This window comes from Marmota flaviventris, unplaced genomic scaffold, assembly GCF_047511675.1.
Source record: "Marmota flaviventris isolate mMarFla1 unplaced genomic scaffold, mMarFla1.hap1 Scaffold_48, whole genome shotgun sequence".
NCBI classification, from domain to species: domain Eukaryota; kingdom Metazoa; phylum Chordata; class Mammalia; order Rodentia; family Sciuridae; genus Marmota; species Marmota flaviventris.
Window position 1 is genome coordinate 1,563,812 of NW_027288296.1, and position 22,720 is coordinate 1,586,531.

The window sequence follows — 22,720 nt, forward strand, 5'->3', positions numbered from 1 at the left end:
AATCCAACTACATCTGTTTGGCCCAAAAGCTAGATTTTATCTTTTGCATCATATAACCACCTGGCTTCTTCCTGGAGAAAATTCCTGGCTCAAGGACAGGGGTGGCCAAATATCAGAGAAAGGAGAGCACAGAATGTTGATCTGAAGACACAAATACTCCTCAGGAAAACAGGAAAGGGAAAAAGAGACACTCAAGTCTCAGAAACTGGCAATAATCCACTTGAATCCAAGGCTCCTGGCATGTGACATCACACCCAGTCTGCTCCCCACCCAGTTTTGTCAATCTGACTCTTTAGAAAGGATTTTGTACCAAATTCTACAAAAGCCCAAATGGCAGAGTGCAATGTGCCCTCATTTCCATCACAGAGGAGCTGTGGGAATTTGGATAAGTTCCTTCCATGCTCAGAAACCTTGTTTTATTTTCATGAGTAATGAGTGTGAGACTCTGCACCTATCTCAACAGATTATGGTGGGCAGCAAAACAGAACAGGCTTCTCTGACTCAGATGTAAAACACATATTATCCTCTTTCACTCACAGCACCCACACATCTCAAGTATCATCTGTAGAAATACCTGACAGACATTTTTGAATCTCTACCTGTCACCAACTTTGAACAGTTTTTTAAAGCTTCATGAGTATTTCCATATTTTCTAGTCTGTAATTCTCTCCACAGACCTCTCAGTAGGCAGTGTGGCTCCTGTCCTTGGCTGTAGTTCACAGATTTAGAAACTAAGGCTCACCATTTATGGTTCCCAGCTTGTTGAAGGGTTGACTTGAAGTTGGAGCCCTCTGTCAACATTTCTCTATCTTCTTGTCATTTGGAGAGAGCAGGCGAGTAAGAATATCTCTACAGCCATCTGTGGTCCAGATGTGCCCAAGACCCTCATCAGCCCCATGTCCCTCCACACCAGCCACATGCCTGAGTTCAAAGCCAGCCTCGGGACTGAGCATAAAGGCTAGCCCACAGGTCAGCCCTCCTGAGGCCACCCACGTTCTGAGGGCTGCTGGTCTTCTTTCCTGTTTTTTTTTTCTTTTTGTGTGTGTACTGGGGACTTAACCCAGGGATGCTTCACCCCTAAGCCCCACTCCCAGCCATGTTTTATATTTTATTTAGAGACAGGGTCTTGCTGAGTTGCTCAGGGCCTCATTAAGTTACTGGGGCTGGCCTCCAGCTTTTGAACCTCCTGCCTCAGCCTCCCAAGCTCTTGGGATGAGAGAATGTGCCACCATACCCATCTCTGAGGATGCATGGACATGTGTAAATGTACCATGACCCCAACTTGAGTGGGATTCACCCCCAGAGCACTAGCCTATATAGGCATCTTCCTCCACAGCACACTCCCCATGTCTCCTTCAGTCCCACAAGCTGGGCACCATCCCTGGGGACATGACTGCTGGAAAACTGCCTGCAGAACTGTATGATTTTGGAATTTGTTCTTCATGGTCATAGGATGCTGGCTTATTTCTGTGTTTTCAATGCCATTTTGAAACTGAGGTGGTTCAGACTTCTTTACAAACAGCCAGTCCTGAATTCAACTTTATTAAGGGCAATTAATCCTGGATTCATTATAAATTTGCCCAGAGGAAGTTATTATACTTTCCCCTTTGATTGAAATTTGGGCTTTAAAGATGCTTTCAGGAGTGAAATGGAAATTTCTCTTTTCTCAGAGGGGACCTACCTTGCCAGCAATTGCCATTAACCCTGTGTGATCCTCAGTGGGTTGTACACCAACCTCAGAACAGACTTTCAGGCCTCCAGCTGAGCTCCCTGTCACCCCCAGAACTGAACAGATCTGCTAATGTCACACTGAATCAGAGGTGCAGGAAGTCTGATGCAGTGGCAGAATCTCATTCAAGCAGGACACAGTGGTGATCATCTGTCATCCAGGTGGCTCAAGGGCTGAGGCAGGAGGATGGCAAGCAAGTTGGAGGCCAGCCTCCACACCTTAGTAAGACAGTGACTCAAAATAAAAACACCAAAGAGAGCGAGGGATACAGCACAATGGTAGAGCATCCCTGGGTTCCCTCCCTAGGACCACAATCAATGAGAAAAACTGCCACTGAATTTAGTTTACTAATACCAGATTTTTGTGAAAAATTTTGTGTCTATGTTCATGGGGATATTGACCTTGTTTTTTTTTTTTTTTTTTTCTGCTTGTAGAATCTTTACCAGATGCTGTTACCAGGATGACGCTGGCTTCATGGGAACATATTAGAAAACATTTCTTCCTCTTTATTTATTTATTTATTTGATAAGAGTTTGAAATGCATTTGGTTTCATTGTTTGTTTTGGCACCAGGATTTGAACCCAGGGGCACTTATCCACGAAGCCCCATCCCCAGCACTTTTTTATATTTTACTGAGAGACAGGGCCTCACTGAGTTGATTAGGCCCTTGCTTTTGCTGAGGCTGGCCTCTAATTTGTAATCCTCTTGCCTCAGCCTCCCCAGCTGCTGGGATGACAGGAGTGCACCACCTTGCCTGGCTGGTGTTCATTCGTTAAATAGATCATAGAATTCAAAATTGAGTCAAGCCATTGGGTCCCGGGCTTTGCTTTTCTTTCTTGGAAATCCCTTGCAGATAGCCATAATTTTTTTTTTTGTACTGGAGCTTGAACCCAGGGGTGCTTAACTACTGACCTCCATCTCCAGCCCTTTTAATGTTTTATTTTGAGACTAGGTCTCACTATGTTACTGAGGCTGGCCTCCAACTGGACATCCTCCTGCCTCAGCCTCCTGAGCCCTGTGATTACAAACATGCGCCAATATGCCCAACTGAGAAAAATAACTTCTATTTTGCTTTACCCACCATTGTTTTGAATCTCTCCATTAATGCAGTTATACTAACATTCTAACTAATACAATATTAGATCATCACTTGCACAGCTGTGAGTGTTCAGCTGAGGTCGGAGGCTATGATGACACAAGGGCTCCTGGGGAACCCTGGGTGACTTTCTCCTCCTGAGCAGCAGTACAGAAGGAAAGGCAGGCTTGATCCCAGGCTTGGGGGTTCAAAGATAAGATGGGACAGAGGTCAAGGCAGGCAGGGAGCAAAAGAGTTGGGAACCAAGTGACTGAGGGCCTCAGTCTTGGGCTGGAGAGAAGAGAGGTGGAAGGACTTAAGGTGAAACTTGATGGGAGTGAGAAGCTGAGAGACGGGATAGATGGTTTGTCCAGTGCACGGTTCTGGAAGGTAGTTCTCCATAGGATTATTGGTGTGTGTTTCATTGCATTGATCTGGCATTTTAGTACCTATTAGTGGATAAAAATATAATTGAAGCCAGGCACAATGGCATATTCCTGTCATCCCGGTGACTTGGGAGGCTGAGGCAGGAGGATTGCAAGCTGGAGGCCAGCCTCAGCAACTTAGTAAGTCCCTAAGAAACTCAGTGAGACCTTGACTGTAAATAAAACATAAAAAAGAGTGGGGATGGGGCTCAGTGGTGAAGTGCCTCTGGGTTCAATCCATAGTATAAAACTAAAGAGCATGGATTCAACAGTGTGTGTGCGTGTGCAGGGGGATATCTTCTAGAACCTTCTTTGAATTCATCAGAAGTCTTATCTAGAAGCTTGTTTGTAGACTGTGTACCACGTTCCAAAATTAAAATTAAAATGGTAAATATCTGTTCTCCACCTTCATAATGTAAAGCAGTATAGGGATAGAGGCAAACATTGACTCAATAATGATGTCAATGATTAGAATAAAATAATTAGATTTTAAAGTCAGACTAGAGAGGACAAAGAAATCACATGGGAGTCAGGAGCCCCCACAGCTGGGCTGGATCTCATGCGTGTCTTCACCCTCCTGTGAACTCACTTATCCCTGGAAGTTCTGTATTTCTCTGGATGCATTTTATTCATCTGCAAAATGGTGCAATGCCATTTGCTTCTGATAAATTCTCACTCATTTATTAAGATTCTGAGTAGGTGCCAGGCATGGTGGCGCACACCTCTAATACCAGCAGCTTTGGAGGCTCAGGCAGGAGGATCGCTAGTTGGAGGCCAGCCTCAGCAACTTAGCAAGTCTCTAAGATTCTTAATGAGACCCTGTCTCTAAATAAAATACAAAATGGGCTGGAGCTGGGGCTCAGTGATTTAGAGCCCCTGGTTTTAATCCTTGGTACCAAATAAACACCCAGAATAACGCTCCTCGGGGCCACCCACCCCCTGGGCTCAGCTCTTCAGCCAGGCAGCAAAACTCTTGGCTCCCTCCTGCAATCACACCCTCAGAGCTAGCTGGAAGAACCTGTTGCCAGGGAAGTCAACCCAGAGACACAGCGGGAAGTGTGTGGGCGGAGCTCTACCGGCAGCTGCGATGAGCACATGCCTGAGCCAATGGAGAGTGGCGGTGTTCCAATATCCTCCAATGGGGCACCGGGCTCTTGCCAGCCGCCCTTGTAATGGCCCTTGGTAACCCCTGGGCGGGTGCAGGGTAGTGGCTCCTGCACTGGTTGGGCTCTGGCTGGCACTTTGAAGATCGAGGAGGTGGAGAGCACCACGAAGATGCCGCGCATCGCGTCGCACAGCCACGGGAAGGGGCTGGGCCTCAACGAGAGTGCCCTGATCAAGCAGGCGGCCTCGGGGCTCCTGGGCCAGGAGAATGCATGAGAGGGATGGCGGGCGGGGCTGGGGGGCGTGGGGACCTTCCCGGCATTCGCCCCGACTCAGTGTCACTTTGGTGCCCGGCGTTGACCCCGGGGGCGCTGCCCACAGAACCACACTGTGGCCCCTTTTGTGTTTATTCCGAGACAGGATCTGGCTGAGCTGCTGACGCTGGCCTCCACCTTACAGTCCTCCTGCCTCAGCCTCCAGGTGCCCTGGGATGACAGGCCTGCACCATCGTGCCCTAACCCTAACCATCCTTTTACCAGTAAGTTCTACTTTTGTTAAGTGGCAACTGTACCAAGTCCCTGCAGTTATGGTATTTTTTATTATTATTTATTATTATTATTATTATTATTATTATTAGCAGAAAAAAATGGCCTATCTATAGGCCACCGAGTTTAGTAATGACAGCTGGAGGTTTGCACTCCACCACCTCTAAGCTGCTGGACCCTAGAGTCATGGCCCATGGTCTCCCTGGAGGCTGAGCAGCTACAGAAACCTGCAATTTATATGAGCTTGTGACTGTGGCCTTGGAGCCTCCTAGTAACAGAAAGGGCCAAAGAAAAGCCTCTGGTTTCTTGTCTATGTCTTTTTTGGAGGGCGGGGGGAGCCCTAAACCCCTGAGCCCCTCCCCAGCCCTATTTTGCATTTTATTTAGAGACAGGGTCTCTCTGAGTTGCTCAGGGCCTCACTTTGTCTGAGGCTGGTTTTGAACTGAGATCCTCCTGCCTCAGCCTCCCAAGTCCCTGGGATCACAGGTGTGGGCCACTGTGCCCAGCAGACTTTTCTCTCTCACCTCCACTGTCTGGGCACCCAGAGCTGTGCCTGGAGGGTGCTGGCTCTCAGGGTTGGTTGGACGAGTCTGTGAATTGTTTGGACCAGGGACTGCATTTTTTCCCCACTGAAACACAGTAATAGTGACCATTTCTCCCCTCTGTGCTGCAGGCATGTGACATCATAGAAGAATTAATCGAAAGCAGGAAAATGGCAGGAAGAGCCTTGCTGTGACCCTAACCCCTGGGAACTGGAAAGGTGCTTGTGTTCTCATTGATTTCTGCTGCCCAAGAGGACGATTCTCACATTGAAGCCAGTTGGAATATGCATCTTAACTAGTCTTTGTTTAGCGACGTGGGTCACATGTGTGTTTAAGAAAGGAATCTGATCTCAACTCATACTTCTAGAATGAAAATCATCCTGGTCAGAGGGAGGGGAAAGTCCTGAGAGGGGTCTTGTCTCTGGGATGGTCCTTGAACTCTTTCAAGTCTCCTTTGCTTGAGAAATGCATCTCTTTTCCTTTTCTTTTCTCTTCTTCTTTTTTTTTTTAACCAGTGATTGAACTTGGGGGCAATCAACACTGAATCACTTCCCATGTTTGTATTTTATTTAGAGCCAGGGTCTTGCTAAAGTTGCTGAGGGTATTGCTATGTTGCTGAGGCTGGCCTCCACCTCGTGATCCTCCTGCCTCAGCCTCCTGAGTGGTAGGATTATAGACATGCACCACCGCGCCCAGCTGAAAATCCATTTCTGTTGGTCCAGGGACTCGTAAAAATTTGTGACGGGCTGTGGCTGTGGCTCAGTGGTAGAGTGCTCGCCTCGCATGTGCAGGACCCTGGGTTCGATCCTCAGCACCACATAAAAATAAATAAGTGAAATAAAAGTATTGTGTCCAACTACAACTAAAAAATAAATATTAAAAAATTGAAACAAAGATATTATGTCCATGCACAATTTAAAAAAATATTAAAAAATCTTCTGTGGCACATTTTTGGATGGGGAAAATGAGTCAGCCAGTATTTTTTTGAATGTGAAATTTGCCCACCACTATTTTGGCTACGTGCATGATTGACAAATAACAGAAACACAATTTTGATCTTCAAGGGGCTTCTAGTGTTTTCTGGGCAGAGAAACAGGAAGTCTCCTGATGGCACAAAATGGCTCAGTTGAGTCTGAGCTTCAAACTGCTGACTGATTATAAATGCTGGAATTGGGCAGAGGGTTTGATAATTCCCCCCAATTTGGGCTTTCCAGGGGACAAAAGAGGACACATGGTGGAGCTTTTTGCGATCTGCAAGGGGATTGGCCAGATCCTTAGGCTTCCCAGAGCTCCTGGTCTGGGCATGGCTTGTTCTCTGGAAGGGCCTCTTGGCACAGGAGAGTAGGAGCCTGCACTCTTGTATGTAAAGAAGTGGGCTCTTACAAGGGGTGGTGGCCCCTGCCTGTCATCTCAGTGACTCTGGAGGCTAAGAGAGGAGGATCACATGTTGGAGGCCAGCCTCAGCAGTTTCACTAGGCTCTAAGTGACTTAATGTGACCCTGTTCAAAAATAAACACCCTAAAGTTCTGGGCTGTGTCTTGGTGTGTATTGATTGTTCAGTTGGGAGACCTGGGGCAGGCTCCTGACCTTTCAGAAGCAGAAACACAATCAGCTGTGAAATAAAAGCTTGAATTCTAATTTTGAAGTTGTACATATGGAGTTGCCAGGGTGTGTTGTGTGGTGTCTGATGGTGGATGAAGAAGTCTTGAGTCTGGGGGAAGTTTTTTGAGGCTGGAATGCTATACAGTGTGCACTTACAGGAACATTAGCATGTCCAAGTCGTCTTCCATTTTTTTTTGGGGGGGAGGCTTACCAAGAATTGAACCCCAAGAATTGAACCCAGGAGCTCTCGACTCCTGAGCCCCATCCTCAGCCCTTTTTGCATTTTATTTAGAGACAATGTCTCACTTAGTTGCTTAGGGCTTCGCTTTTGCTGAGTCTGGCCTCCAACTCGTGATCCTCCTGCCTCAGCCTCCCAAGCCACCAGGATGACAGGCCTGCGCCACAGCACCAGCATGATAGCTGTTTCCTTCAGTGCTGTTTCTCTCAGTGTTATTTGGTACTTTTTATCTTCCAGTGTTGCTCTTAAGAAGTCTGATTTCCAGGGTTGAAACCTTTCTTTCTGGATGTTTTGGACGTACTTTTGGATAGGGCGCCCTCCCCTGATTTCCCTTTCTTGATGGCCACAGGGCTTTCTGAGTCTCAATGTTTGGTGTCGTTGGTGTGGACAGTTGCCAGCTCTGAACCCCTGAGCTGTGGGCTGTTCCTGTTCTCTGTGTGCTCTTTCTGGAAGTCCAGCTAGGTGAGATTAGCTCTGCAGTGATTTTCAACCTGGACTGGTTTTGCCCCCCAGGAGATATTTGCCAGTATCTGGAGAATCATCTCTTGTGGTTTTCAAAACGTGGTGGGGGGACTCGTGGCATCTAGTGTTAGAGGCCAATGATGCTGCTAAGCAAATTGCACTACAAGGCTGTCCCCCCAAAACAGAGGAAAGACTGAGAAATCCTTTTTTTTTTTTTGGCTACCAGGGATCAAACCCAAGGGTGCTTAACCCCTGAGCCCCGTCCTCAGCCATTTTTGTATTTTATTTAGAGACAGTGTCTTGCTGAGTTGCTAAGGGCCTTGCTAAGTTGCTGAGGCTGGCCTCCAACTAGCCATCCTCCCAGCTCAGCATCCCAAGCTGCTGGGATGACAAACGTGTACCCCCACACCCAGCTCTCAGTTTCTTAATCCATAAAATACAAGTTAATGGGCTGGGATTGTGGCTCAGTGGTAGAGCACTCACCTAGCACGGGTGGTACCCGGTTCGATCCTCAGAACCATATAAAGATAAAGGCATTGTGTTGTGTCCATCTACACCTAAATCAGTTATATCAGTTCAGTCACCTATATCAGTTCAATATTTTTTGCTAAGGGGAGGGGTGCTTAACTTTATAATGGCCTGATTTTTGAGCATTTTTTTTAAGAAATAAGTTCTTCCCCTAATTTAGGGCTGGAACAAAATTAAACTTGTTTTGAAGAAAAAAAAATAAATATAAATAATGCAACCCTGTTCAAAAGTAAACACCATAAAGGTCTGGGTTGCGTCTTGGTGGGTATTGATTGATTAGCTGGGAGGCCTGATAATATTAAAATATTAAAAAAAATACAAGTTAGACTTTCAAGATGACACCCTATGCAAAGACCAGTGAGATTTATAGAGCTCCATAGGAAAGGGTAGGTGTATGTGGCTTTTCTTCCATGAGTTTTTTTTTTAATAATATCATATTTTTTAGTTGTAGTTGGACACAATACCTTTGTTTTGTTTATTTACTATTATGTGGCACTGAGGATGAAACCCAGGGCTGTGCACATGCTAGGTGAGTGCTCCACCACTGAGCCCCAGCCCCAGCCCAGCCCCTTCCATGAGCTTTTAATTGGAGAAAGATGGACAGACATGGAACCATTATTAACCAAGTATTGATCCTATTTGAATGGAAGGGTAATGATCACCCCTTCAGTATTACGTGGAGGGAGGCAGGGACGCTGTTCAGTGGGACGTGGTCACTATTTTGACACTGGAAACTGAGAATGGGGAGTTGGGGGCTGTGAAAGAACAGGGAAGAGACATTTTGGGTAGAAGGTGGACATGAAAACCAGGCACTATGGCTCACACCTGTAAACCCAGAAACTTGGGAGGCTGAAGCAGGAGGATCTCAAGGTGGAGTCCAGCCTCAGAGGCTCAGTGAGACCCTGTCTTTAAATGAAAATGCTGGGCCTGGGGCTCAGTGTTGGAGCAGCTGCCTGGCACATACAAGGCTCTGGGTTCCATTCCCAGAACCAGCAAAATAAAACAGGTGGGCAGAGCTGCCTGTGGCCTCCCCTGGGCCTTGTGGTGTTGGAATCACATCCCTCTGTGTTCTATTCTAGACATTTTCCATTTGCTATTAGAACACATGCTTTGGGCTTGCCCACTCAGGTGCCTAAGCATTTGGGATGCAAGGCAAGCAAAGGGACTGGCTAAGCCCAAAAATGTGGTGCCTTGTCACTAAAAGAGGGCCACTGGGTCCAGACCTGGTTTCTCAAAAGAAGCCAAATAGCTGGATTTCCACATGAAAGTTCCTAAGGTTCAAAAAATGGCAAGAGCTGGGCACAGTGGCACATGCCTTCAATCCCAGTAGCTGGCTCGGGAGGCTGAGGCAGGAGGATAGCAAGTTTGAGGCCAGCCTCAGCAAAAGCGAGGCCCCCAGTAACTCAGGGAGATCATGTCTCTAAATAAAATACCCAATAGGGCTGAGGATGGGGCTCATAGGCTGAAGGCCCCTGGGTTCAATCCCCCCACAAAAAATGCAAGTTTAAAGGCACTTTTAAGACTACATGGTCCCAACCAAACCATCCTGTGGGCAGCTCATTGGCTCCTTGTAATCTAAACTGTATTTTAGTTCATCAGATGAGGCCATCCAGCATTAGCACTATTGTGTGCTCAAGACCACATTGGAAAACAGGGGGGATATCAGAACTAGAACCAGCCTCTGCCCCATGGGCTAATGGATTTTGCCCCACAGTGATCGGTGATCATCCCCCAGGTTGGCATTGAAAAGAAAATCTAAGAGGAGCCTTCCCTGGGCCATCTTTGAAGCAGCAGCTCCAGTTGGCCTTGTCCCAGCATGTTCGGAGTCTGAGGCAGGAGGATCAAATGTTGGAGGCCAGCCTCAGAAACTTAGTGACGCCCTCAGCAACTCAGGAGGCTCTGCGTGGCCTGCACACCTGGGGTCTGACCTCATTCTTGTTTCAGAAATGAGGGAGGATGAAGTGGCACTCAGAGGCCATGGCATTTCCCAGTCCTGGGCCCACTTGAGAGCATTTGCTTTCCATAACTTGGTATTTGACAAGATGTCTGTCCCACCTGGTTCTCTTTAGCATCTGCCAACCTAAGTTAGGTTACTGAGTGTCAATTTATAGTTGACCACAGGGCACGGTCCAGGGGAGCTTGCAGACCAACACACTGCTTCCAGATTTGGCCTCACATATTATCCACTATTTCCTGGCCTTTTAACATAAAATGAAGGTCATGTGATAAATCCTTCCTGATTTGTTTGTGTTGTTGTTTTTTTCTTTTTTTTGAACCCAGGGATTGAACCCAGGGGTGCTTAACCACTGAGCCCCATCCCCAACCCTTTTATATTTTATTTAGAGACACATCTCACTGAGTAGCTCAGGGCCTTGCTAAGTGGCTGAGAATGGCCTCCATCTTCCCATCCTCCTGCCTCAGCCTCCTGAGTCTTAGGGATAAAAAGTACGTGACACCATGTTCAGCCTCTTGAATAAATTTTTTATAGATGGCTTTGAATTATGTTTTCAAGACTATAAAATAAAAATCTTTCCTTTCTTGCCTCTGTAGACAGCCCTGGCCCTGGCGATTGCTCAGGAGCTTGGGAGAAAGGTGCCTTTCTGCACCATGGTGGGGAGCAAAGTTTACTCTATGGAGATCAAGAAGACAGAGGTACTGATGGAGAACTTTTGCAGGGCTCTCGGTGAGTGTCACGTTGGAGTGACAGATGGCTGTTGGTTTTCCAGTGCTTTGAAATGTTTCATCTTAAAAATTCTTCTGTGATGTGTTGATTGGAATGCTTGTGTTCTTTTGGTGCTGTTGACAAGACAGGCAAGAGCAGCCAGCCATCCCAGAAGCTTGGGAGGCTGAGGTAGGAGGATCACAAGTTGGAGGCCAGCCTCAGCAACTTAGTGATGCCCTGAGCAACTCAGTGAGACTCTGTCTCTAACTAAAATATAAAAAGGGCTGGGGACAGGGCTCAGTGGTTGAGGGCCCCTGGGTTCCATCTCTGGTACCGAAATAAATAATAAATAAATAAATAGACTAAGAAATCTACTTGGGGAGCTTTTGATTTAATGCTGAAGGAAAGAAAATGCAGTGGGAGGGTGCAGCATTTGGAAGTGGGGAGATATCATGGGACCCTGTTTCACCCCCCACAGCCATCTGATTTTCTGGTGGCTGGCAATGTGTCTTCCTGCGGTGCCTCTCTGAGGGACTGGCTCTGCCTCTTGATCTTCCCAAGCAGGTCAATGTAAGCACTAAACTATGGGTCTCTCTCTCTCTCTCGGGACCATGGCCACTGAGCCACCCCCAGCCCCTCTGTGACACTAATGCTGAACTGAAGAGTTCTAATTCTGAACTGTGTTCAGAAGCAAAGCTTTGTGTCACATTGAACTTAGGCTTTTTATTTTTATTTTTTGCTACCATGGATTGAACCCAGGGTCACTTCAACCCTGAGTTTCGTCCCCAGCCCTTTTTATATTTTATGTAGAGACAAGGTCTTTCTGAGTTGCCAAGGCTGGCCTCCAAATCTCGATCCTCCTTCCTCAGCATCCTGAGGTGCTGGGATTATGCATGTGCACAACCACACCTGGGTTTTACATTTAAAATTTTTCTCTCTATTGTTTTTTCCTCATTTCTCCTTCTCTTTTCCCTTTTCATTTCCTATTTTTCAGGGTCTCACTATGTTTCCCAGGCAGTCCTGAAACTCCTGGGTTCAAACCATCCTCTTGCCTCAGTATGCTGAGTAACTATGGCTACAGATGTGTGCTGCGGTGCCAGGCTTACTTTTCCTTAATTAAACATGTGCCAGTGATTTTATTTAACTCATTAATTAAACATGTGAACCATATTGCAACAGCTCAGGAGGCTGAGGCAGGAGGATAGTAAGTTGGAGGCTAGCCTCAGCAACTTAGCCAGACCCTGAGCAACTCAGTGAGACCTTGACTTTAAATAAAATATAAAAGGGGCTGGGGCTGGGGGTCAGGGGTTGAGGGCCCCTTAATTCCATTCCTGGTACCAAAAAGAACCCCCCAAAAATGTGACCAGTAAGATATCACAACCTTTCAAATACCTGAATATTAATATTTTTAAGAACTTAAATTTTAAAAACACCATTTTTCTGGGCTGGGGCAGGGGCTCAGCGGTAGAGACCCACTTAGCATGTGTGGGGCCCTGGATTCCATCCTCAGCACCACATAAAAATAAAAAATAAAAAAAAATAAAGGAATTGTGTCCATCTACAACTTAAAATTTTTGTTAAAAAACCCATTTTTGTGAGACAAAAACCTGATAAAACTGGTCTTCACACAGTTGCTTGTGTTTCAATGGCTCAGCAGGAACTGAAATGCTTTAAAATTTGAACAAGTAGAGGTCACCAGGCACATTTGATGGGAGTCATTCCTGGGGTGGGGGGTGGGAGACACAGCAGGGGCTTTTGATGGCAGGAGGTGAGGAGAAACTTCTAGATTTTGCCACACAATGAAAGGGCAAGCTGTGGCCTCCCCTAAGACAGGAGCCTTCTGTCCCTGCACCTTTGACTTCCTGTGAAGCTGCAGAGGGAGGGAGAGAGGGTCATCTGTCCCCTCTGTGCCACTCCCTTGACATGATAAAGGTCCCTGTCAGGGACTTAGAAACCGGAGCCAGCAGATGAAACCCGTGTCCTTTGTGCTGTCATGGCCAGAGACAGTGCCTTCAGCCCCTCTCCTGGCCACCAACTGGGCCCATGGTCCATTGGGCCTTCCTCTGTCTACTTGTCACCACCGAGAAACTTCTGGACAAATATGAATGGCTGAGAGACGGGGATGCCTTTCTTCCCCTCCTGGAAAAATTTCATATCACTGTCCCATGACAGTGAGTATGGGCAGGCATTCCATTTGGAGGAATTTCCTCTTTGCTGAATAGAAAAGGTTCTATAAAAAATATCAAAGTAGGCTTAGAAGCCCAGAATTTTCCAAGCTTGACAGAGACTTCTGATACCTTCATGTTGTCTGGGAATTTTTTTTTTTTTTTTTGTACCAGGGATTGAACCTAGGGGCCCTCAACCCCTGAGCCCCATCCACAGCCCTATTTTGCATTTTATTTAGAGACAGAGTCTCTCTGAGTTGCTCAGGGCCTCAGTGTTGTGGAGGCTGGCCTCTAACCCATGATCCTCCAGCCTCAGCCTTCAGAGCTGCGGGGACTCGAGGTGTGTGTAGCTGCTCTGGGCTTTGTTTGGGAAGTTTGTCTTGGGGTTCAGGAGCTGGGAATTTGGTTCATCAAACACAGAATGTGGCTTCTCTTTTGGGTGTTTTCCAAAAGGCCCATTTATAGGCTCTCAGGTGGATCACAGGCAGAGGATAGCTGGCCTTTAGCTTCCTGTCTTGAGTGTCCTTGTCCTGGTTAAGTTTCTGGAGAAGAGAAGGCAAGGGATGGTGTGATAAGATAATGCCCCCCCCCCTTGAACAGTGGGAAGTGGCCTGAATGTCGGATCCTGTGGCCATGTGTCTCTGCCTTTGGGACACTTCTATATCAGCTCACAGAGAGCCCGATGGCCACCTGCCAGAAGAAGTCCTCTGTGGCCTTCCCATTTGTCAGGAGAGCAGCGAGCCTCATCTCTTCTTCTTCTTTTTTTTTTTTTTTTTTTTTGAGGAGGGGAACCAGGGATTGAACCCGGGGCACCTAACCACAGAGCCACCTCCCAGCCCTGTTTTGAATTTATTTGGAGACAGGGTTTCACTGAGTTGATCAGGGACTCACTGGGTTGCTGAAGCTGGCCTCCAGCTCACCATCCTCCTGCCTCAGCCTCCCGAGCTGGGATGACAGGTGTGGGCCACCGCTCCCTGTAGTGTTGCTCTCCACCCATGATGGTGGCTCCGTGTTGTACTGTAAGGTGACTTGTCAGTTCTTGTGCTGTGGCAGGTTGAGGTAAGAAGGTTGTTGGTGGGGAGGGGATGGATGTGAAGAGAAGGATGGTCCTGCTTCTCACTGTGTCCCCATCGGCCATCCGTCCCAGGGCTGTGGATAAAAGAGGCCAAGGAGGTCCATGGGGGGGGTGACCGAGCTCATGCCATGTGAGACCGAGAACCCCATGGGTGGCTACAGCAAGACCATCAGCCATGTGATCATAGGGCTCAAGACAGCCAAGGGCACCAAAAAGCTCAAGGGGAGTTCATCCTGAGCCCTGCCCTCGGCACTGCGGCACCAGGCAGGTGGTGTGACCTCTGTGTCCCTCTTTCCTTGGTCTCTGCACTGTTGATGCCATATGGGACACTCAGGATAACACCGTGTAGTATAAAGGGACACATTGTAGAGGGCTTGGACATAGGTCCAAGTAGTTCTTTCTTTTCTCATTGCTCCTGGGAGTTGTGTGGTTAAGTCAACAAATTGCTTCTGCCATCTCATCCCCCGCATGATGACCATTGGCCAGCCAGGCACAGTGGAGCACTCCTGTCATCCCAGCCGCTCAGGATGCTGAGGCAGTAGGATCACAAGGTTGAGGCCAGCCTCATCAACTTAGTCAGGGTCCTGAGCAGCTCAGGAAGAGCCTGTGTCTAAATAAAAAATGGGGATGGGGATGGGGATGGGGCTCAGGTGTAAGTCACCCCTGGTTTCAATTCCTAATACTGCCCCCTCACCTCCCCATAAAGTCAAAGTGGACATAATTTTGTTTTCTTTTTTCTTTCTTTTTCATAATGTTTTTACTCATCCACTGTTGTTATGATTGACCCACACTAGCTCTGTACCTGTCCCCTGCTGCATACCCAGGTCCCCTGCTGCGGGCTTCAGGAGGTATTTTACCTGTGGTTCCTCACAGCTGTGTGTCCATGTGTGCAGGTGCCATAAATCTCATTTCCCCTGTTTTCCAGATCAAGGCCTCAGGCTCAGAAAGGGGCTCTGCAGTCATCCTGCATCCAGTGCTGGCTGAGGGGCAGGGTGACTGTGAGTCCTCTGGTGCTGGGTGACCCCTGAGAGTCCTCTGAGCTCTCTGAGACTCAGATTCTCTTCTCTAGACCACTCTCCATCCACCATAGAATCTTTCCATCTTTCCCCCTTTTATAATTTTATGGTTCTTTGATTCTCTGAGGTGGTTTCTCGGTCACTGCTTTATGGAGATCATGAAAATGTCACTTCTCCCAAGGGCTATTTTTCTGTTTCCTAATGGGGCCTTCATCTCAGGAGCTTGGCTCTGCAAACCTCTCTCTCTCTCTCTCTCTCTCTCTCTCTCTCTCTCTCTCTCCCTCTCTCTCTTTAATCCCTCCCCACATCCTGTCCACCCTGGATTAATGAGGTTCTGAGAACGTGGCCCCTTCTCAGGAATGACACCTTGAGCCAGTTCATCTGGAAAATCAACCATATAAAAGTGCCTGAGAGGAAAAGAGAAAAATTGTCCTCTTCCCTGTAGGAGAGAGGACACAGGAACACAGTGAAAATTTGAGCCATCCATCGGTCTGCTTTGTCCAGCTTCTTGAAGAAAAGAGCCTAATGGAAGAAGAGGAAAATTGTCTCTGATCCCAGCAGCTTGGGAGGCTGAGGCAGGAGGATCGCGAGTTCATAGCCAGCCTCAGCCAAAGTGAAGCCCTGAGCAACTCAGTGAGACCCTGACTCTAAATAAAATGCCAAACAGGGCTGGGGATGGGGCTTGGTGGTGGAGGGCCCCTGAGTCCAATCTCTGGTACCCCCAGCCTCCCCCAAACCCAAGTCCTTCTGGGCAGTTTTCCCACATGGATGAGATATTGGGACAGAAGGACCTCAGGTGCGTTGTGTGGAGTTGTGAAGTGTCTGAGTTTGAAGGAGGCTTATGAATCTTGGCCTGGGGACTCCCCACCCCTGGTCCTGTTTGCAAAATGCCCAAAGGAGACCAGAGAGGCTGGTCCCTGGCAAGCTCCTGGCAGCTCTGTTGGGGTGCAGTTGTGAACATGATCCACCCATTTTAAGTGTGTGTTGCCCACAGGATTTTGAGGCATGACATAGTTTACTCTCCCCATCTTAATTCTAGAACATTGTCATGACCTTCCAAGGGACCTAATTCCCATGAATGGCCACCTGATGTCCTTCCCCCTGGCCTTTGGCCACCACATACTGACTTTGTTTCTGGATTGGCCTTTTGGGGGCCCCCTCCTGCTGAGGGAGCCCTGCACTGGGTGTTAGTCTGTGTTGTGTCCCCTGCTGCCCCCCTTTGACTATAGACTCTGTCTGGGACAGAGTTCAGGTGTGTTTCCACAGGGTGGCCATCTGTAGCAGCTGCTCTGGAAGCTCAGCCTCAGGACCTGTCTGCCATCTGGGTCCTGTAGAGGCTGCTGTCCTTGCCCAGTGCACACCCCTAGGGAAGAGCAAGGCCCCGTTTAGCACCATCACCCCAAGATGTGTGTGCACAGCCCAAGTATGGAAGATGCCAGAATTTGCTTTCTTCTGGTCCTGGGATTCAAACCCAGAGTTGTGGCCATAGTGAACCAGTGCTCTGCCACTGAGCTGTGCCCCAGCCCCAGGGACTAGCTATGTGGTCTAGACTGGCCTCCACCTTGGCGATCCTCCTTCCTCAGCCTCCTGACCCAGGCAGTTTGGGGGGGATTCCAACTTATATTTCCCTTCTGAGCTGGACTCCTCTGTGGGTGCTTCTGGGTGCTGTCACATAGAGGAGGAGACCAAGGCCCAGAGAGCCGGAATCACGGGCCACATCAAAAGCAGCCTCAGGTGGCTAAGCAGGAAGCTCTGGTGTCCCTAACCCAAGGACTGGAGCTGCAGTGGTGATCCTGGGGGGTGCTGTGGGGCGTGGCCATGGACACATGTACTCTCTAAGAGCAGCCGGGTCCCTGTGAGAATGCTCCTACCACTTTGCAACCCCTGAAGGCAAGGCAAGGAAGAGTAATGGTGACGTTCTCTTGTCTCCTACAGGCAGACATGGTCACCCTCAGGTTCACCTCCTGGTGTGCTAAGCCCCCAGTCCAGGCTCTTGTGCCCTGCCACAAACCTTCATACCCATCCACTCCTGGGGTGGTTGGCTACCTCAGGTGTCTGTCTGTCTGTCTCTCTCTTATGTTTAGTCCTGTGAACTGAATCAGTAGTGCTTAAGCAGGGAGCCAGAAGTCTGCCCTTTTTATTTTGCTTTGTATTGTTTTCAGAGAGAGTTTCCCCTTGCTAAGTTGCTGAGGCGGGCCTCCAACTTGGCGATCCTCCTGCCTCAGCCTCCCAAGTCCCTGGGATGACAGGTGTGCACCCCTGTGCCTGGCCCCTCAGGTCTCTTACAGAAAAGTTTCTTCCCTCGGGGTCAGAAGGAACTGGAATTTGCATCATGGTTGTCTGAGTCCCCTTATGTCTGGTTTGGTTTGGTATTAGCTGAACCCCAGCATTTTTGAAAGTCTGCAGAAGAAGCAAGTTGAGGCCAGGGACGTCATCTACATGGAGGCCAACAGCAGGGCTGTGAAGATATGCTCCCGGGGGACAGTGCCATGCCTGAGGGTCTGCAGAGGGAGACCTGGGTGACCAGGGAGTCACATTGCTCAGTGGAGGTGGGTGGGGAAAGTTCAGCAGCTGTCCCTTTACCTAAGTCACCTTGGCTTTTCTCTGTCTTCTTCTCCTGGTGACTTCAGCAGGCAGAGTGTTCAAGACCCAAATCCTGTGGGGGGCAGGGACCAGACAGCCTTCATCCCTTCCCGCTGCACCAGGCGTTGTCTTCCATCTTCCTTTATCTCCCTGGTGTCCCTCCCTGAGTCCTGAGCCTGGGGACTGCACCAGGTGGCTCCTCCTCTATCTGCTGCTGCGTCCCAGGGTGGCTGCACCTCCCTGGTTCATGGATGAGCCTAAGGCCTTGTGTCACCCATAAATCACCACCTAGAATAGCCCGGGCTCTAGGCTCCAGTGAGTCCCCTGAATGCTCTTTTATCAGGAGTGAAAAGAAAGGGGAGAAAATCTTCCAGAAAGTCTCAGGTGTTGGCTGGGCGGGTCTGGGAGCCCAGTGTTGCACCAGGCCATGGGGCACAGGTGGAGGGTGACATTGGGGGCCCTCAGTGGGCAGCAGAGACCTTTCTGTCACTGAGCTCTATGTGGTCCTGGTGCCCCATGGTCTGCTGGCAGAGGCAGGCAGGTGCGACTCCTTGGCCACGGAGTTCAACCTGGAGGCCTAGGAGGACATGCCCTGCCCAAGGGCGACGTGGACAAGAAGAAGGAGGTCATCTAGGATGGGACTTTGCATGACCTGGACGTGGCCAACACCAGGCACCAGGGACAGGCCTTGTGGTCCAGCACATTCCCAAGGCCCTGAGAACCAGTGTTCAGGGCCATGCTGTCCTCCTGGAGGCCTTCTGGGATGCTCAGCAATGAGCACGACATGAGCTTCGTCCCCTGTCCCAATGTCCAGATGCTGTCACAGCTGATCTCTGGGCATGGTCTGCCCCTGGCAGCCTGCCAGCCTGCTGGGAGCTGCTCTCCACCTTGGGCTGGGGGTTCCTGGCGGGAGCCTTCACAGGGCTTCAGACAGCCTCACAGAGGCCCCAGCCTCTGCAGAGCTTGAGCCCTGAGTCCTCCAGCTCCCAGCTGGCGCTACTCTGGGCCCCGCTGGACAGAGAGTCAGGTTTGCTCTTCATCCTAAAGGGGGTCTCCTCCTCCCCACCAGGAATGGGCTTTCTGCCGGGAATCTGGTTTTTCTTTTTGTCCCACAGAACTTTGCCCAGGAGAGGCCAGAGACTCTTGGGATTGGAGTTTCTTCCTACCTGGCCAGAGGTTTGTTTTTTTTTTTTTTTTTGTACTGAAGCTTAAACCCCAGGGTGCTTACACATGGAGCCCCATCTACAGCCCTTTTTATATTTTATTTAGAGACAGGGTCTTGCTGAGTTGCTCAGGACCTCACTAAGTTTCTGAGGCTGGCCTCCAACTTGCGGTCCTTCTGTCTCAGCCTCCCAAATCGCCAGGAGTTTTAAAGACACGTGCCACCAAACATGACTCAGCTTGATTCTTGCAGGTCAGGGGAAACCTCGAGGGGATCCCTCTGAGTTCAGGAGCCCCTCATCCTTCCCAGGGGAGCTGTGCTGGGCCTGTCCACCTAAGGCTTCCAAGTTGAGTGACATCAGGGACCCTCAGTAGGCAGGAGGATAGGCTTTGGTAGCTGCCTTAGAAAGTCCTCTCTCCTACAGGGGAGACTAGACATCCTGTCCATGATGGGCCAGTTGATGAAGCCAAAGAAGACAGAGATCACAGGGAAGATGCATGGCAAAGCTTGAGCCCAGAGCCGAGTTGAGGCCCTGCCTCTGACATGCTCCTGGCTCTGAGAGCCCCCACCCCCCCACTGCGCGGCTCTGAGTCTTCACTCCCGTAGGAAGCTGTGGCCAAACTGTGTGCTCTGGACCCGCTGAGGTCAGCATCTGCTTCCTTTGAGGCCCCAGAAAGGTGCCGACTTTGACACCAGGCAGTGGGTCTCCCTTGCTCCTTTGTGGACTTATTTTTTTTTATTATTTTTTATTTTTTGATGCCAGTGATTGAACTCAGGGGCCCTCGACCACTGAGCCCTGTCCCAGCATTTTTATTTTTTATTTAGAGACAGGGCCTGGCTGAGTTTCTTAGGCCCTTGCTAGGTTGCTGAGGCTCGCCTCCAACTTATGATCCTCCTGCCTCAGCCTCCCCGGCTCCTGGGATGACAGGTGTGTGCCACTGCGCCCGGCTCTTCCCCAGTTTTATGTCCGTCTCGGGCCCATTACCACTTTACTCCCTGAAAACGTAAGTTCAACATGAATCCACTGTTGCCTTGAGGCCTCACAGCAGCCTAAGCTTCCTCCATGAGTGGCCAAGAGCAGGTCTGTCACTGAACTCGGTTTTGAGAGCCATGCATCATGGCTCTGGGAGAGGACAGGCCTCAGATCCCATTTCTTTGGGAACAGCTCCATCCTGATGACAGGGGGCGCTGGTTTGGAAGGTGAGGGCTGAGACCTGAGGTGGGTCTGCTGTTCTGTAAGGGCTGATGTTTCTGGGGCTAAGGCAGGGCCTGCTCTCACCCTCCTTGATCAGGTTTCATGGGGAGAGGATTCTAACTGCACTTGATGGAAAGCTCATTAACCTAAGCATTGTCATGCACGGCCCCCAAAAGAGCTCCTTGACTGAGTGCAGCAGAGGGGAATTCACATTTGAAAACACATCTCCCTGGAGCTCCCAAATGAGGTGTCTTGGCATCAGGGTCAGGGCTTGATGGGGCAGCTCCTGGTCATTGTGCCCCACACAGCTCCACAAAAGGTGTTTTGTGGCATTTGGGGGCGATCATGCCTGTTTTATTTTTTTTAGATGAGGGTACAGGGATTCAACTCATGGGCTCTTGACCCTGAGTCCCATCCCCAGCCCTATTCTGTATTTTATTCAGAGACAGGGTCTCAACTGAGTTGCACAGGGCCTTACTAAGTTGCTGAGGCTGGTCTTCAATTTGTGATCCTCCTGCCTCAACCTCCCAGGCTGCTGGAGTTATAGGCGTGTGCCACCACAGCTGGCACGATTCTTGTTTTCAAACGATGACACCAAACCTGGAATGGGTCCAGTACCCAGCCTTGGGTCAGAGAGCCAGTAGGAGAACCAGGCTGCAGGGTTGGTTCTTGATTGAATTTAGGTGTGGAGAAGAGAGCAGGTGACATTTCCCCCACTGGCTGGGACCCTGTCCAAGGTGAGATCAACAAGAAGGTGAACAAGTACATCGACCAGGGCGTGGCTGAGAGGGTCCCCAGCATGCTGTTTGTGGACGAGGTGCACATGCTGGACATCGAGGGCTTCACCTCCCTGCACTGAGCTCTGGAATCTTCCATCGCCCCCATCGTGATTTTTGCCTCCAATCGAGGCCACTGTGTTATCAGGTAGGTGCTGCCAGCTGTCCCTGCTGCCCGGGTCTGTCCCCTCCCATGATGTCACAAGTTGGGATGGGATGAAGGGAGTGCATGTTGCCCCTGAGAGGAGACAGCAGGGGGACTGAAGGCCGCAGCTGCCGTGTCCCTGATGGGCAGGGTCTCCACAGGCCTCTGAGGCTCGAAATTCCTGTGAGGAGCAAAGGCCTGAGGAGGTGGGGCCGCTCTGGTGACCTGAGTGTCAATTCCCTCACACTGGCTCCCAGAGGCCAGCAGAGCCCGTTTCATCTTCAATGAGGACACTGAATGACATTGCACCTTGTCCCTTGGCATAGGTGGGAACACACATTTGTCTCTGAATTGGTTCTTCTTAGCTCCCCATGACAGCAGTATGCATCCTGTCATGTCACCTACACAGGGTGTGATTTTCATTCCTGTGACTGGCCCTGCTGTGGGGTGTCCCTAGTTGTGTTCCTATGTGAACATGGGAAAGTGACGTCCATTTATTTTCCTGCATCCCCCAGTCCCTCCCCTCCCTTCCCTTTGTCTCATCCAATGAAATTCTATTCTCTTCTCCCCTATTGTGAGTCAGCATCTGCATGTCAGAGAGGACACTCAGCCTTTGGTTTTTGGAATTGGCTTACTTATGCAGCACAGTCCCCTCCAGCTCCATCTATTGACCTTCAAATGCCATCATTTCATTCTTCTTTATGGCTGAGTAATATTCCACTGTGCATAGGGACCACAGTTTCTTTATCCATCCATCTGCTGAGGGGCACCTAGTCTGGTTCTGTAGCTTGGCTACTGTGAGTTGAGCTGCTCTAAACACTGAGGAGAACGCAGGTCTCTCCAGGAACAAAACCAGTAAGGACAGGAAGACCTTCCTGAAGACACAGTGGGGCGCCTGGCCCCTGCCTGGCCTCAGCCTGCCTTTGAGTATAGCTGCTCCAGGCTGTGGGGACAGGGGGTCTGGTGCAGAATGGCTCAGACACATCTTTAGCACAGTGGCCCTGCTATCTGCACCACAGCTGGGGGACATTCCTCCCTGGGCCCCTGGGCTGGAGAACTCCCGCCTTCCCTCAGGCCCAGTGGCTGCAGTGGGCAGGTCATGCCCTCGGGGTTTTCTGTCTTCCTGGTTCAACAGGAGCTGGGCCTGGGCCTTCTCAGCACCGGTGGCAGGAGGGCAGCCAAGGGCTATGGGGACGAGTCCCCGAGAATGCATGCTGGGGCAGGAATTAGAAAAGAACCCTGTGGTCCAAGTGTCTCAGGACAGCTAGAGCCAGAAGTGACCCCCCCATTTGCCCAGACTGGCTGCTGAGTGACAGACAGTGGGAAATTCAGTTGCTCTCAATGGAGAAGCCCCATCTCAGGAGCTAGGGGACCACAGCACCAGGCCACCCACAGGTCCCTGCCACTGGGTGTTCCCTTGCCCTTGGGATCTGAGCGAATGACCCAGGTTCATGGGCAGCATTGTGTGGTCCCCCCAAGTCCCCTGACGTGACTGAACAAGATCAAGGCGAAAGTACCTCCTGCAGCTTGGGGGCAGCTGGTGTCAGTCTGGCCAGCTGCTGGGGGAGCTCAGGGCACCCTGAGTAGCATTGGGGGCCAGGGGCCCTTCAGCCACCACCTGATACTGTAGGAGTCCCCTCGCTGGTTCCCCATACTGGATCTCCTCAATGGGTCCCCATCAATGGGTCCCC

General features: G+C 49.8%; 1 pseudogene; it reads left to right on the forward strand.

Annotated features, from left to right (window-relative positions):
- Positions 1-4,477: 4,477 nt before the first annotated feature.
- LOC114081416 (ruvB-like 1) lies at positions 4,478-21,036 on the forward strand (annotated as a pseudogene).
- Positions 21,037-22,720: the final 1,684 nt, after the last annotated feature.